The sequence below is a fragment of the Protopterus annectens genome, chromosome 9.part0 (genome assembly GCF_019279795.1).
Source record: "Protopterus annectens isolate FY-2018-M chromosome 9.part0, PAN1.0, whole genome shotgun sequence".
Taxonomy (NCBI): domain Eukaryota; kingdom Metazoa; phylum Chordata; order Ceratodontiformes; family Protopteridae; genus Protopterus; species Protopterus annectens.
Genome location: NC_056743.1, coordinates 1,749,653,947 through 1,749,669,487, shown reverse-complemented (window position 1 = coordinate 1,749,669,487; position 15,541 = coordinate 1,749,653,947). Strand labels below are relative to the sequence as shown.

General features: G+C 40.2%; 1 protein-coding gene across 1 annotated transcript in view; it reads left to right on the top strand.

Moving 5' to 3' along the window:
• The window catches only part of KANK2 (KN motif and ankyrin repeat domains 2), a 1,503,136-nt gene that overhangs the window by 1,474,360 nt on the left and 13,235 nt on the right, over positions 1-15,541 (top strand). The gene's annotated exons all lie outside the window — the stretch shown is intronic.

Below are 15,541 nucleotides of genomic sequence, written 5' to 3'. Positions count from 1 at the left end.
GATTGTGGGGCCTCAGTGTTGCACCAATTATGTTTAAACAAATGCTTCACTAATATTTGTTCGCTGCTGAATACAGGAAATACAGATTCATCTACCATTTCCCTTAAAACATAATAATACAGTAGCAAGCAGAGCCATTTAAAGATTTGTTGAAGACACAGATACATTTATTTTAGTCACAGCACTATTCAACAACTGAAAAAATGACCACAACAGTGCGTAGTGTGGTCTTCAGCTACGTGGTCATTTTATAATTACCATATTCTGACAGTGTTTGGTTAGCATGGTATTTACGGCCATATGGATGGAAATGGAAAACAGTGAGTAAAACTCAGCAGTTACTGGGCAGCACAGGATCAGAAACAGAAATAGAGAGGAAGGAGATTAGCATGCAGTGAATGAAATCTGTAGGGCTGCTATGTGGGTGTAATACAGCAACAGCAGACAGTAAGCTGTATGACTGGACTCAGACTGGACACTGAAACATTTGAGATTTTGTACAGTTAACTGGCACCAGAGAAATGTGAAAAAAATTTTTTATACCTTTAGTCATACCTACTCACCAGGGTGGCCGCAGTGGTGCAGCGGTTAGCATTGCCGCCGCACAGCAAGAGGTTCTCCAGTTCAATCCTCGGCTGGAGTGCCTTCTGTGTGGAGTCTGCATGTCCTCCCTGTGGTTGCGTGGGTTTCTTCCGGGTGCTCCAGTTTCCTCCCACATCCCAAAGACATGCTGTAGATGGATTGGACACTGTAAATTGGCCCTAGGTGTGAGTGCATGCATGTGTGTGCCTTCTGTGGAAGGTTGGGTGCCGAGCTGGCAACTCAACACCATAAAACTCCACTGCCAATCATGAGTGGGCAGGTGATCTGCTGTGGTGACCCCTAACTGGGAAAAGCCGAAAGAAGAAGAAGTCATACCTACTCACCATCAAACACCTACTATTTCCATTCATTCTCCATCTACAGAGTCACATCCACTACTGATGGTGTAACCACCATTTATTTATTTACCTACCTACTAACCTATTTAGTTTGCTTTGTTAATTAGTTAAGTGAACTGGTCTAAAGTCCCCTTTTAGCTGCAATCTGGGTTACAAATGCAAAGATAATTACAAAGACTAGATTACATATGAAGAATATTACATGAGGTGCAGTACAACTGCAGCATACATTTACATTAGCTAATGTGCATGTCCCTGAATCACTTAATGGTTACCGTAAGCACTAACAGGCCCTTTTTTGCTAAATTTGTGGTAATCACCACTGCCAGACGATACATATATACACATACAGACATCCAAATACATACACAACTGCATTCCTCTTACCTGTCCTTGAGTTTACAGACGTTCTCAGTTGTTGTTACTTTACTTTGTAAAACACAAATTATTAGAGTCACTATTTTTCAGAAAAGACATTGGCATGCAAGGCATTTTGCTCTATTAACTTTTTAAGTATATTAACATAATATTTAGAAACACTCACTGGAGTTGTCTAGTGTTCCCCAATCTTTGTCTGGACATCTTAACATGGTCCTCATACATCAAAAACCAGTACAGTAAGCTTGTAATGCCAGACAGAGTTTCATACTTGACAATAAGCAGGTCAAGCTCTAAAACCTGCTTTTTATTAACTTTGTAAGTGGTTTAGGGTATTATTCAAGTGTGCCTTTTCATGTTGCAAAAGCTGTTGTTCTGTTAACTATTTCAGTAATTACAAGTAATAAAGGTTCCCTGGTAACTAGTGTCCCCCCACCAATGTCCTGTCCCCAGTACTATATCCACTTCTTGTTAGTACAGGTGAAGTTGAGAGATATGAATGTCCCTCCATATATTAACCCACCCCTTACACAATCGCACTCATAGCCGGTTTTAGGCACCAGCGAACCCTGCGATCGCTGGGGGCCCCCTGGTCCTGGGGGGGCCCCCAACCACTGCTACTTATGTTATCTTGATATTTTGTAACATGTCTGTCAAACCAACAAAAGCTAGTACAGCAAGCTTGTATACTTAAACCAGGTAAGTAATCTCCTTCAAAATTCAAAGATCTTTAGTTATAGTAACAATAATTTGTCAAGTAACAAACTTTACAATTTCATTAAATATTTTACCAATGATATAATGCTCCAGCCTAGTTAAGCTGTTGGTGGATATCCTCTTCACTAAAATTAACAACATAGATGGTTTTAGGTACCTGCAATAACTGTGGCTGCAGGGGGCCCCTTAATCCTCATTGACTGCGTGGGGGCCCCACAAAAGCTGCTGTTGGTTGGGGAAAAATAAGGAGAAAAAATGTATTAATTTTCAATTACACTCTTTAACATGAACAGGACTGTAATATGACCCTGTTAGGACAAAGCTATAATGAACATAAGCAAAGTAAGCACTAGAGAGATCAGAAGCCCAGGGTAATCGATCTCAGTGCAAACTGTGGAGTTTAAGAAAAGCTGATGCTTCTAATCTTCAGGGATGGTTTCGTTTTCAGGGTTTTTATACATACTGGCAGAACAACTGATACTATAACTCTCAATGTCTTTGCTGAAGAATTCTGTTCAGTGATAAAAATAATAGCATAATAAAGTCTCAAAACGAGGAACACATTTTATATATTACTCTAATTCACTTTGAAAAAGTTAATAGAATAACGCATTTGCATCAACATGCATTTTTTTTAGACAATAAGTGTAAAACTCCGATTACCTGATTTAGTGTGACAGAGTAAAATTATAAGACAAAATCAGGAATATCTGCGAAATCAGGGATAGTGATAGGTATTAATTTACTACTTACTGAGGTAAATAAAATTGTCTTATCCCTGTTGCTGTTTGATGACTGCTAAACAGCAATCACTGATCTTGTGTAGCAGTACTAGTGTTGTACAATGTACTTGCTGAAATAAGTACAAAATTAACATTGCTGTGATGTGTGTGTGTAAAATATCACTGATTTTTATCAATGCACACATCCAATAATGCCGGAACACACACGTTATTCTTCTGAGTATCAATAAAAAATGTAGCTAACAAGTGATTATATTTCAAAAGTAAGACATAATGTATGTCATAGGCATTCAGACACTTATATCTTCTAGGTATTGGGTGGCCTCCACTCCCTAGACAGTATAAATAGATACAGGGGGCTCCCTTAATCATCCTTGACTGTGGGGATCCCCAAAAAGCTGGTTTTGGTTGAGGAAAAGGAGGAGAAAAATGCTTTCATTTTCTGATTGCACTCTTTAGCCTGAATGGAGTTATATGATATGACCCTGTTAGGATAAAACTGATAATAGCCTCTGTCCTCAACCACAAACATTCTAAAACATCCCTGCTCAGATGTTTGTGTACAGACATTTACCATAGGTTATGTGGGTGCTGGGGATTGTGTAGTCATCATTTCCTTTACTTTTCTAACAGACCTCAGAGATATATAAAGAAAGTTACTTTAGCTCCTGTAGGGGCAGTGTACTGCCCGGTAACAGCAAAGTAGAATACATTATTGCAGTCATTATTTATTTTCACTTTCATCACAATCAAACATCAGACACATATACAGCTGGTTGCCTTTTGGGGTTAGGATCGAGGAGTTAGTAGGCATGCTATATATATGTATTTCAGCAGTCACTTGAAATACATGACTGTGGCCATTTGAACTTCTGCTTTCATCCCAATCTAACACCAGAGGGTTGCATAGGCAGTGACTGTCTTTTTGGGAGGATTAGTGAAGCAAGCAGTATTCCCATGCAGGATCTGTGTATCCTCACAATTGACTTTTTAATTTACTTAGAGCTTCTATTTTTGTCAGCTTTGAATTTTAAGTCTTGGGTACAACTTATGTATTCACTGAAAGAAAAAAAAGACTGAAATTCTTTTTTCTTACTCACAATTTTTGTTTAGGCCACTTTTGGATTAAAAGGTTGGGAAATGCCCGAGCTTCTGGGGGAAGCGGCTTAATGGAGTTATTTCCTAAATGGTTATTACTATGCTGACTTGGTCAAGAAAGTATATCGAAAAGACAGAAGGAAAACTAAAGCTGAACAGCAACATTGAATTTCTTTCCTTAATCATCATTTCTGTTCAAGCCATCAATAGGTAAAAAGAAAAAAAAAACTTAAAAAGCACTTTAGAGCATATATAAAGTTATGGCTTCTTGAAAAAGCTGAAGAAAAAAGGTAAAATGTGAGAAATGGAAGAAAAAAGTAATGTGCATAAGTGGGAAGCCCAACATGGGGAAAACAGAGGGGAACTCTGGAGGGTGTGTGTGTTTTGTCTTTTTTTTTTTTTTTTGGCGGGGGCTGAAACAGTAACCAGTGCCTAGGGTTCCACTGCATATTAGTTCTGTCCTGTACATAGAGTTGTTGTAATGTATCCTTGTTACACCTACATGGCAGTAACTGTAAATGTCCCTTTGTGAGATGGGCCAACACAGTGTGGTATGGTAATAAGATCATTGTAGCTAAAGGTCAGTTTGTGTGTACTACTCCTAAAAGCCTGCAGCATGAACTAAAAAGATGGATAGAAGTAGTGGCAGTGACAGGGTGATACTTAGACTGAAAGTGGCCAGGGGGCCCCCAACTTGACATTTGCTGGGGGCCCCCAAAATGCTAACACCGGCCCTGATCGCACTCATGCACACAATCACCCTTTCACCTACACATACACACACGCACACACACACACACACACACACACGTGCGCGCGCGCGCATGAGCATACCTACCTTACCTATCCCCTAACTAATCGCCCTACTGCAACCATATAGGCAGACACATGCTAAACGTCTCAGCACTTACCTCCAGCGCGATCGCACATAGTGAAAGTAGTGAGTGAATGCAAGCTTTTGGCTAAGCTAATTAATGTAGCTGGTGGTAGTGGTTTACACACACCTGAATGGTTCTGTGAATTGCTTAGCTATGTAAAGCACTTACCACAGGCATTTCCAGGGGAGACTGCATGTTTAATTATCATAATTACCATATGCCACTCACCTAGAATGCCTCATTAGCATCTGTTGTAGGCCAGAGAGACGGCCCACCTCAGTACTGCACCTCTTCACAGTAAGCACTTAAATAGGGCTCTCTAAAAATCAGAAATGGATTACCACTGATGAATTCATACCTCTCAACTGTACAGATTTTCACAGAATGCTCAGATTTTTGTCTCATATTTTTGGCCCGTTTTCATAAAATTGTGGTTTTCTAACAAGTTATTGGCAAGTCATTAAAGACTGAAGACAGAAAATAATAACAAGACATTTGAGTTTCAGATTTCGTACCCTTCAGAAAATTCATGCTAACACAAAACCTATTATTCTACCAACTTTCTAAGTTTGTAAGAGTAATATTTAAAAATATTGTCCCTATTTTCGGGCCTTTCCCCTCATTATTTCTGGCTATTTACATTTTTTTTATCTAAGAAGTTGAGAGGTATGCTGGTTTCTGAATCCTAGCCAAAATACTTTGGTAAATGCAAAGCTTACAATATGCAGGGGGTAAAACAGAGCACCACTAGCCATTGTCCCTAAACATTTACATGTGTTCTGCTTAAGCAGATGATGTTTGAGTGAGTTTATTTTGAAAGACCGTAAATTCTTAAGCTTTCTAATATTATCTGGAATATCATTCCATACTATAGGTACTATTTTGTTGAATGCCTTTTCACGTGCTCAGGATGAATGGTCTTCTTTTCAGTTGTTTGCTGTCATCACATGTGAGGGTGTAAGTCTGGTTTCTGAGATGAACTTTGTTTATGAATGGAGGACAACATCTGATGTATAAGACTTTAAATGTAATATGAGCTAAGACACAGTGTATCTCTTTGTGTTGCAGAAAGCCAATTGTTTGCTTTTATAATAATACAGTGGTATTCTTTGCTATTCACTAGTTTGATGAATCTGAGAATTTTCTTCTCAGCTTCTTGTATGACAGCAGTATTTTTGGTTGAGGGGAGGGAAATTATAGGTGGACAGTATGCCAGACTGGGAAGAAGTGTGTTAATAGCCAAAGCTTCTGTACAGAGCCAGTGAGATATTTTGTAAGGTAATTTTAATTGGGTTAGTACTTTGTTAACCCAAACTTCAGTTTCAGCATGGAAGGAGAGGTTCTGATCCAAAGTAGATACCTCTGGAGTGAGGTGGTGGAAGAGGGGGATCTGGCAAGGTCAATGATACACAGTGCATGAGATTTTTTTGTTTTTGAGGTGAACCAAACAGCATCACAATGAGTTTATGGGCATTTATGGACAGTTATTACTGTGTAGCCAAATCCAGACAGCACTGCAGTCATCCTGCAGTGGTCAGTTCAGTAGAGATGGGGTCTTACTGAATATAGTCAACACTGTATTGTTTGGATATAGTATAAAGGTCATCTGTGGTAGAGCCCAAGGAGGGTTACTAATAAACAGTAAGATGAGAAGGCGGCCTTGAGGGACTGTGCGTGTGGTACTCCCAGGATGCATGGTTTTGTATGCCCCCCACCACTCTGACTTTTCTATTGTCCAAATAGTTTTGGAATCATATTCAGTACTGTGGAAGAGAAGCCAATATCGGTGGGTCTGCAGAGCAGGGATGTCAAAAGGAAAATAGCACCAGGGAGTTTAACTTGCTCAAATCAAGCCAGAATTTTATCTGTCAATGAACAAATAGGTGTTACACACTGAAGTTTGTTTGGAAGCCATGATGCCCGTCAGTAAAGATGTCTTATTTTATAATATATTTGAATATCTGGTCATAAACAATTCCGGTGATAAGGTAGAGACCATCAATGGGGTAAAATTCGTGAACTGTGGCAGAGGAGGGACACTTGACAAATGGAATAATCATGGCATGTTTAAAGCTATGTAAAAGGATTCTGATTGTAAGTGAAAGAGTGAAAATCTGAACTAATGGCTTGCTAAGGACACAGCTACCTAATTTGACAATTTTTAGGTATATTTTGTAGAAGTATCCAAATTTTCAGGTAGTTTCTGAACTTACATTTTTGAAGTAGAATTGAGGGAATAGTCGAGAATCTTATGAAGAAAAGACATTAAGATTGAGGGATTGGAGAATGCTAGTTGAGTAGCTTGGGGGGGGGGGGGCGCTGCTGGCAGCCATGAGGGGTTTTCCATTTTTTTTTACCTAATCCCTCTCTCTTGGCAGCCATTATTCATACTCACAAACATAAGAGAGTGCTAGACTTTCCTCTGTGACTCGCTGAAAGTTGCCGTAGGGATGTGACTTATCAGAGACAAGTGCACATCCCCATCCCGTGCTGCATGCTCTGCAGACCTCTGTTTTTGCAGTGGAGCAACTCTCTCCCCCTCCCCCCAGGATGAGCCAGCATCATCTGCTCACTCCTATCTGTGTTTTTTCCAGCATCTAAGTCACTGTTTGCACTTGGGTTACTTGGGTCATTTGTATTTATAGTAATCTATTAGCATTTGTCTTTGTGACTTCATAGATTTCAGGGTACTTTTCCATTAACGGGGAAACAGAGGAAATGTGCGGTTGAAATCAAGTAACTGTACCATACTAATTTATAAGTTCAGTAACTCGTTGGTGGTGACCATTTTTAATGAAACTCCACCTCTCAACGGTAAATCTTATTCTTTTTGCCAGGTTGCCTACTGTGACCTTGTCTATGTTGCTGGTGAAGTGTATTTTGTATGACATAAGACAGCGTGGTTGCTTACTTGCTTTTTGTTTTACTGAGAGGGTTGAGAACATGGCTGCTTGCTTTTATAGTTGAAGGCTTTACAGTTTTTTTTTTTTCTGTGTGGAGTTTTGTCTTGCTGGATTTATGCTTGGATTTAGGAACTGTGGGCTCTGCGAGATGTGTTGTAACGTTGCAAGGTTTTGCCAGAGGTCACTACAGCAGTTCTCAGCAATGTTTACTACAGGTTTATGACTTTTCCATACTCATAATGTACTTCTATGCATCTTGGTGTTTTGTTGTGTAGGGTGTAGTAACACCATTAGAATCTACAGTGTTTTAAAATGAAGTCCATTTCTCAGGGCTTGCCATGTTACTGAGAAAAGAGAGAAATTGGTAGTTCATTTAAAGTGCTTTTTGAAAGGAGTGGTTTGGACCATTGTATTTTTAACTACCTTAGTGGGTCAGCAGACATGAGAGTGAACAAAGCGTCCCTTCAGGACAGGTTTTTTTGGGTACTCTTCCGTTAACATTTTTTCTGTTAACATGGCAGCAGGGAAATGTGTTGTTGATGTGTGCACACAGTTTATATATTCTAGGTCGTTCACTTTTTATGAAAGGTAATTTAAGTAGATGGATAGTACCGCAAATTCCATTTTTTATTCTGTGAAAATGTCTGCAGTTGAGAAGATCACGCTTGTTAAAATAGTGCGTTATTTAAGTTTCAAAAAGACTTTTTTGGAAGAATAAAAAATAGGTAGAATTTGTGGTGCTATCCGTTTACATAAATTACCTTACAGAAAAAGTGAACAACCAAGAATATATAAACTGTGTGTACACATCACCCACTCATTTCCCCCGCTGCCCCATTAATGGAAAAGTACCGATTTCAGCATGCCAGGCTTGTCTATCAGCCACTGCTTCAAGTTCTTGTAGAATCATATTCGTTACTTTAGTAATGGTGTCTATTCATCTTAGCCTCTTCTTTCTTTTGCCTGTGATCTTCCCCACAGCAAGTGTATTCTCTAGTGAATCCTGTCTTTGCATTATCTGACCAAAGTATTTGAGTTCTAATTTTACTGTCAGAGCTTCCACTGAGCAGTCTGGGTTTGTTTCGTTAAGTACTGATAGATTTGACCTTCTCATACAGTCTATGGAATTCTCATCCATTTTCTCGAACACCACAGTTCAAAAGCACCTATTTTCTAGCACAAAGCCATATGTTAGCACTGGAAAATAACAGAGCTTTAATTATTAGGACATTTTTGACAATGGGATGTTTTTGCTCTTTAATATTTACCCAGATTTTTCTCCATCTATCTTCATCTTCCCCACTACTTGTTTTCATAAACATACTTTACTACAGATCTATCCCCTCTTCCTTAAATCCAAAAATAAACCTTACAACCTACAGTGACTCCAAACTCCATACATATTTTTCATTAGCAATATACTTCTCGCAGGGGACATCCACTCAAACCCTGGCCGCACCCCCCCACCCCACTGCCACACAACTCACAAAACTTCCACTTCCTCACCCTCTCCTCACAACTAACACCAGCCCCATGCCCCCAGTATACCTACATCCTCTTACAAACACCTAGCCATCTATTCAAAAATATTCAAAGTATCACTAACAAAACCACTGAACTACATTCCTGGATAGAGCACACCTCACCTCATATTCTAACCCTATGTGAAACTTGGTTAAAGCCACACATCTCTAATAACGAAATACTCCCACCAGGCTATAACATTTACTGCTCTGATATACTCCATAAGAAAGGATGTGGCATTGCCATCCTCTATTCTGATGTCCTAAACCTCTCACCAGTCACCCTGCCTACCCCTGACTTCCAGCCAGCTGAAGTAATCATCCTAAACTGCCACCTTAACTCTCACAAGAAATTTGCAATCGCTTCCATTTATATCCCACCTGAAAATAATATCCCTACCCTGGAAAATATTTTATCCTGGTTTTCCAACAACATTCACTATGAAACCCTCATCCTTGACGATGTCAACGTTGATTGGTCCAATCTCACTATACACTCTCCACTACTTAGCATAAACTTACAGGGGCTCCATCAGCTGATAACCACCCCCACCTGCCTTCCAAAAACCTCTTCCTCCATCTCCTTGATTGATTGGATCCTCACCAACTCCCCTAACATTTACCGTAATCCATCTACTCTACCTGACTTCTTAAGTGACCATCTTCTTATCTCCATTCAAAGACACTCTACCCAACTATCCAAATTGCATGTCTACAGAGACTGTCATAAACTCTCGAACTTTAATACCTCCTAATTCAACTCAGTACTGTCTAGTATAGACTTGTCCCTCCTCAAGGTAATCCCTCTCGATGATGCAGTGAGTAAATTTAATAGTATCTTCTTAGACACCCTGAACTCCCTTGCCCCCTCTAGGAGAATTAGAATCAAATCCAGCTAGGCCCACTAGCTTTCTAAAGATACTAGATCCATAATGCATAAAAGAAACTCTTCCTGGAAACCCTAGATCAATACAAAAGCACCACCCCCACTACAAAATTATAGACAACTGTGGAATCTCACCAAGAAACAAATCAATAAGGACAAAAAATCCTACTACAGCTCTCCCCAAATCAATACTTTATCCAACCCTCGTAAGTTTTGGTCATCCCTAAACAAACTTCTCTCTCCTGGCTGCTTTTTCAACCCCGCTCCCTTCCCAAATAAACCTCCTTCAGAAACTGCTAGCCTTCTCAATAAACACACCATTGACACAATTCAAAAACTCTCCCCCTCCAGCTCTAACACAACTGCCCCCCCTACATCTCCTAATGCACCCAACACAAAACTCTTCTCCTTTCAATCTGTTTCCACTTCCTACAGTAAATCTCTATGTCTGAAGCTTAAAACCTGCTCTCCCTCCACAGACTATCTTCCCCCTTCGTTCCTCAAACTAGCTGCTGAATCTATAGCCTATCCTGTATCCATTCTAATCAATAGATCCATCCAAAAAGCTACTATCCCTCTCTTATGGAAATCCTTCTTCACAATCCATCTACACAAAGGAGGAAACTCAACTGACCCATCCAATTACAGACCCATTCCAGTTCTATCCCATCTATCCAAGATACTCGAAAAATGCATTCACACACAGCTCCTAAACTATCTCCTACAACAAAACCTCCATACTCCCACTCAACACGGCTTTCAGCCAAACCATAGCACCACTACTGCCCTGCTTTCTTTTACTCATACTATTGCAGAGGCCCGTGACAATAACCAACTCATATCCTGCCTTTTCCTTGACCTCTCCAAAGCTTTCAACACAGTCTCCCGCCCTATCCTCCTATCAAAGCTATCCAAACTCAACCTATCTCCTGCCTCCCTATCCTGGTTCTCCAGCTACGTCTTTGGCAGGCTACAATCTGTCAGATGACTCTCATCCTGCCCTCCCTCCATTCCAATCACAGCAGGTGCTCCACAGGGTTCTATCCTGGACCCCCTTCTATTTAATATTTTTACCAATGAACTGTACACATCCTGCAAAAAATCATTCCTAATCCAATATGCCGATGATTCAACCCTCATCTCCATCGTTAACAATATCTCTGGACTCCATACTCAAACACAGTATGCCTTTCTGTCCATTGAAAAGTGTCTGTCTGATAATCTTTTCATTCTAAACCCAAAGAAAACCAAACTCCTGCTCTTTCTTCCATGTTCACTTTCCCATCATAACTCCACATTTGTTATCACTTCCTCAAATAACACCATCATATAACCAGAACCTAACACCAAGCTTTTAGGTGCCATCATTGACGATGAACTCAAATTCAATCTACATATACTCCATTGTATACAAAAACCACACCAGAAACTTGGACTGCTTTATCATAACAAAACATTTCTAACTGCCACTGCTAGGCTCTCTCTGGCACAGGTACTTCTCCACCCCTCCCTTCTTTATGCTGCCCCTGTCCTAACTAACATTCAGTCCACAACTCTGTCCAAACTACAGCAAACATATAAAATAGCAAGGTTCATCACCAACTCCCCTAATAACTCACACCATTGCCTGGCACTCAACTCCCTCCAATGGCTTGAACTCTCCCAACTACTTCTATCACAATTTCAAATTATACACTCTGTTCTATACAAACCATCCTCCTGCCCAGGCTTTTCCTCCTTGGTCTCTACCTACACCCCCTCTCGGACCCTCCGCACCTCTAATCAGCAGCTCCTGGACATCTATAAACCAAAGAAAACTGTGGGAAAATTACTCTACAAATGTACCATAGCCCAAGCTTGGAATAAACTTCCTTTAAGCATCTGCTCCATTACCATCCCATCACACTTTAAAAAAGAGCTCAAGCTCTATCTGCTTAACAACAAAACTTGCCTTGTCAGGACTCTACCTAACTCCTCCTTTTTTCTTTATATCTCATTCCCATTACAGTCCACTTGTATTAGTCCCAACCTTTTTTCACTGTGTGACCTACAGGTACTTATCAAGAAATGATGATCTCTTAACAATGAATGATAACCCATTTATAGCTACTGACTTTGCTATTTTTTGTGAATTGCTACTTGTCTATTTTTGTTTGTGTTTTTTTCTCTCCACTTGTTTTTCTTCTTTTTTTTTAACCTGTATTTAAATAGTATTATTCTTGTATTGTTAAATCTCCACATACTATAAATTGTTTTTAACCGGAGCTTTTCTCCTTGGGTCTACATTGAAAATGGGCTACTAACTCAGCTGGACTAACCCGGTTAACAAATTGTAATAAATAAACAGTGGGAGCTGACTAGGAAGGTGGTGGCATTCCTCAACAGGAGCACCCCAGAGCCTCGACTCCCAGATAGAACCAAACCCGCAGTGTCGAGGGCTGAAGCTCCAAGGAGAAGGGAAAGATCCGATAAAATCAGAGCCAAACCTCACCCTTCTGATTCAGCCACAACATAACATATCTGGGACTCACTCCGATCCAAGGATCTAGCAGCAGAGGTAGTCACAGTCGGCATCAAGGAAGCAAAGGTCCCCTGATCCAACCTCAAATCCCTCGGGAGACTGCTATCCTGGGTCTCCAAAACCACTACTCGGATCAGAGAAGGAAAAAAAGAAATGGCAGGGACACTCTCGGATCCATGAGGGGACAGAGGTGGAAGTACCCTCATCTGGATCTGAGCCTTGATAATGGACCTAATCATTTTGTCCATGGCATCATATAGGCTTCTAGAGGTTCTTGAAGAAGCCACTGAAGAATGTTGTGAGTGCTTAGGAGTCTGAAGAATCTTTGTCAGCACTGTGGGAGACACAGATTTGACAGACATCCTGGGCGACAGAATCCTAGACTCCATATCTGGGGATTTATGGAGCTGAGGAGCTGATTGGGTGCACATATCTGATCTGTTAGGATCTGATAAAGCAGCAGATGTAATATGGTGAGCTGCAGGAGTTAGAGCAAATGTGGAGAACTCCAGTCCAGAAGAAAGCTCACTCTGAACCGTAAGGTCTACTGGATCCAAAGAAGCCAACATGGATCTCGGTGCCGACATTCTCGGATCCAACTCTTTTGGAAGTTTTGCTGGAGGCACCAAAGACATCCTACAGTCCTTGCAGCAGCACTTCTTAACCTCAGAACCTGTGAATCTTTAGACGGGGCTTGAGCCCCTGGAGAAGATAAAGGAGTGAGCAGAAGGCCCTTCAGTATCAGCTTATTTTTCCTTTCCTGAACGTCCTGAGGACTGAAACCTTCACAAATTTTGCAAGGGGAATCCAAGTGGGCTACATGTAAACAATAAACGCACTTATCACATGCATCAGAGTGTGGAATCTTCTTGTCACACTCAATGCACAGTTTGAATCCTGTAGGTTTATCCATCTGTAATAGAAAAAAAAAACTATTAAAGAAAGGGAAAGTTTTTTTTTTTTTTTTTTTTTTTTGTTAAAGAAAAAAGGGCCAAGACCCTAAGGGAGAGGAAAGGTGGAGGAAAGAAGAGACCTAACAACCTTGTACACTAATAAAAGGGAGAAAATTATATAGAAATTAATATATATATATATATATATATATATATATATATATATATATATATATATATATATATATATATATATATATATATATATATATACATATAATTAAAGACGAAAAAAAGAAGTTGAAATAATCTGCACCTTCTGGCGGCAAACAAAATCTGAGTAGGTTGAGATAAGGGCTGAGGATTATGGTTAAGGGAGGATCTTGAGCCTGGAAGCTAAAGTCTGTAGAAGGCGGCCGAGTCAGATCCAAGGGGGTTCCTATTACGAAATCAAAAAAGTAAACATCGAATGGGCTTACCGTCGGAAATGTCTTTCAATTATGTACTTTTTGTGAGATTGCAGTATAGTGAAAATCGAAATATTTGCCCTTTCCTCACTGTAATGTGATCTTGGAGTTGGTATATATAATCAGTGGACCCCCACAAATGCGAGTTCGAGATCTGGCATTTTTGGCCTTTAGGCCGTTCAATGTTTAGTGTCTTTGGTGTTCTAATATAGACCCGATCCAAGGATAGAATCCGTAACCCATTAGTGAAGCAGAATGAGAAGGACAACATCAGAAGAAAGTGTGTTACATTCAGATGATACTGTCAATGCAATGTGTGTGTGTTTATGGGAGGGGTACCTCCGCACCTCTGCTAATTAAATATACTGACTCCCAGATTACACAAATCCCTGAGGAAGAACATATTCCCCTTCCACAGAGGTTATCCTTAATCACACAACTGTTGACCACATGCAGTTTTGACCAACCAGTCTAATGAAAACAATAGATATTTACAATGGGAGCTTTCCTCAAAAGGGGGGGATCACTAAGACAGTGGTGGAGCTCTAAAAAGGGAGGAGATCACCACCCTCCTACTTTTAATCCAGGGCTATTATTATGTAGCTTGAGAAGCAGTTTCTTTTACCCACAATGTATTCTTGACTAGGATAGAATGATATAGTTGTGTTGTAAAACCCATGTCGCAGTATTGCCAGTTTGTTCTTTGTGCTGTTTATGCATGCAGTGGTAATTCTGTTGGAATTAAAGGACTGCCCAAATCAGCTGTCATGGGACCTCATCATATGCTTTTTCAAAGTCTAGGAATGTCCATTTGGACTCTCTTCTCATCCATAGCTTCTTCTCAGCTAAATATCACACTGCAAACATCGGGTCAGTTCTATTTCCTGATCTAAATCCAAACTGCTCATTTCCCATCTTACTTTCTACCACATTGTATATTCATGTATCACCCTCTCCAGTACTTTTATCCAGTGTAACAGCTGTCTGATACCCCCATACTCCCCATTACTGTAAATGCCCCTTTTCTTCTTGAACACTGGCACTAGAATGTTTATTCTCTAGTCATGAAATATCTTTCTTTCCTTACTGCTATCAGTACCCTCTGGAGACATTCCCCCAACACACCCAACATCTCGATCATATCTGCTATGACTTCATGTTACTTAGTGCTGTTCTTGCTTCTTCTAGGGTGGGCTACTCTTCTTTCATTGTGCTTTGTTTCTGTAGCCGAACAGCTTCTGTAGGGTTTTCCTCATTCAGAAGCTGCTGGAAGTACTCCTACTGTCTGCCTCTGATGTCCCGTGGACTGATCAGCAGGTTGTTGCTGACTTTCTGTATGAAGGGTGTCTGATGACTATCTTCTTTATCTTTCTAGAGTTTCATTTTGCCATCTAATGAGTCACTTTCCAGAAGCTGGCAGAATGTCTCATGTTCTTTGTTATTGTGACTGCTCCCTTAGCCTCTTTGTTAGCCAACCAGTGTTTCTTCTTATTCTGGTCCATTCTTTTTTTATCTCCCACTTTTTCTTGCACAACCTTCACCAGAATGATAACCAGTGGACAATAGAGGCAGAAGCCCTCCCCCATTTCCTGA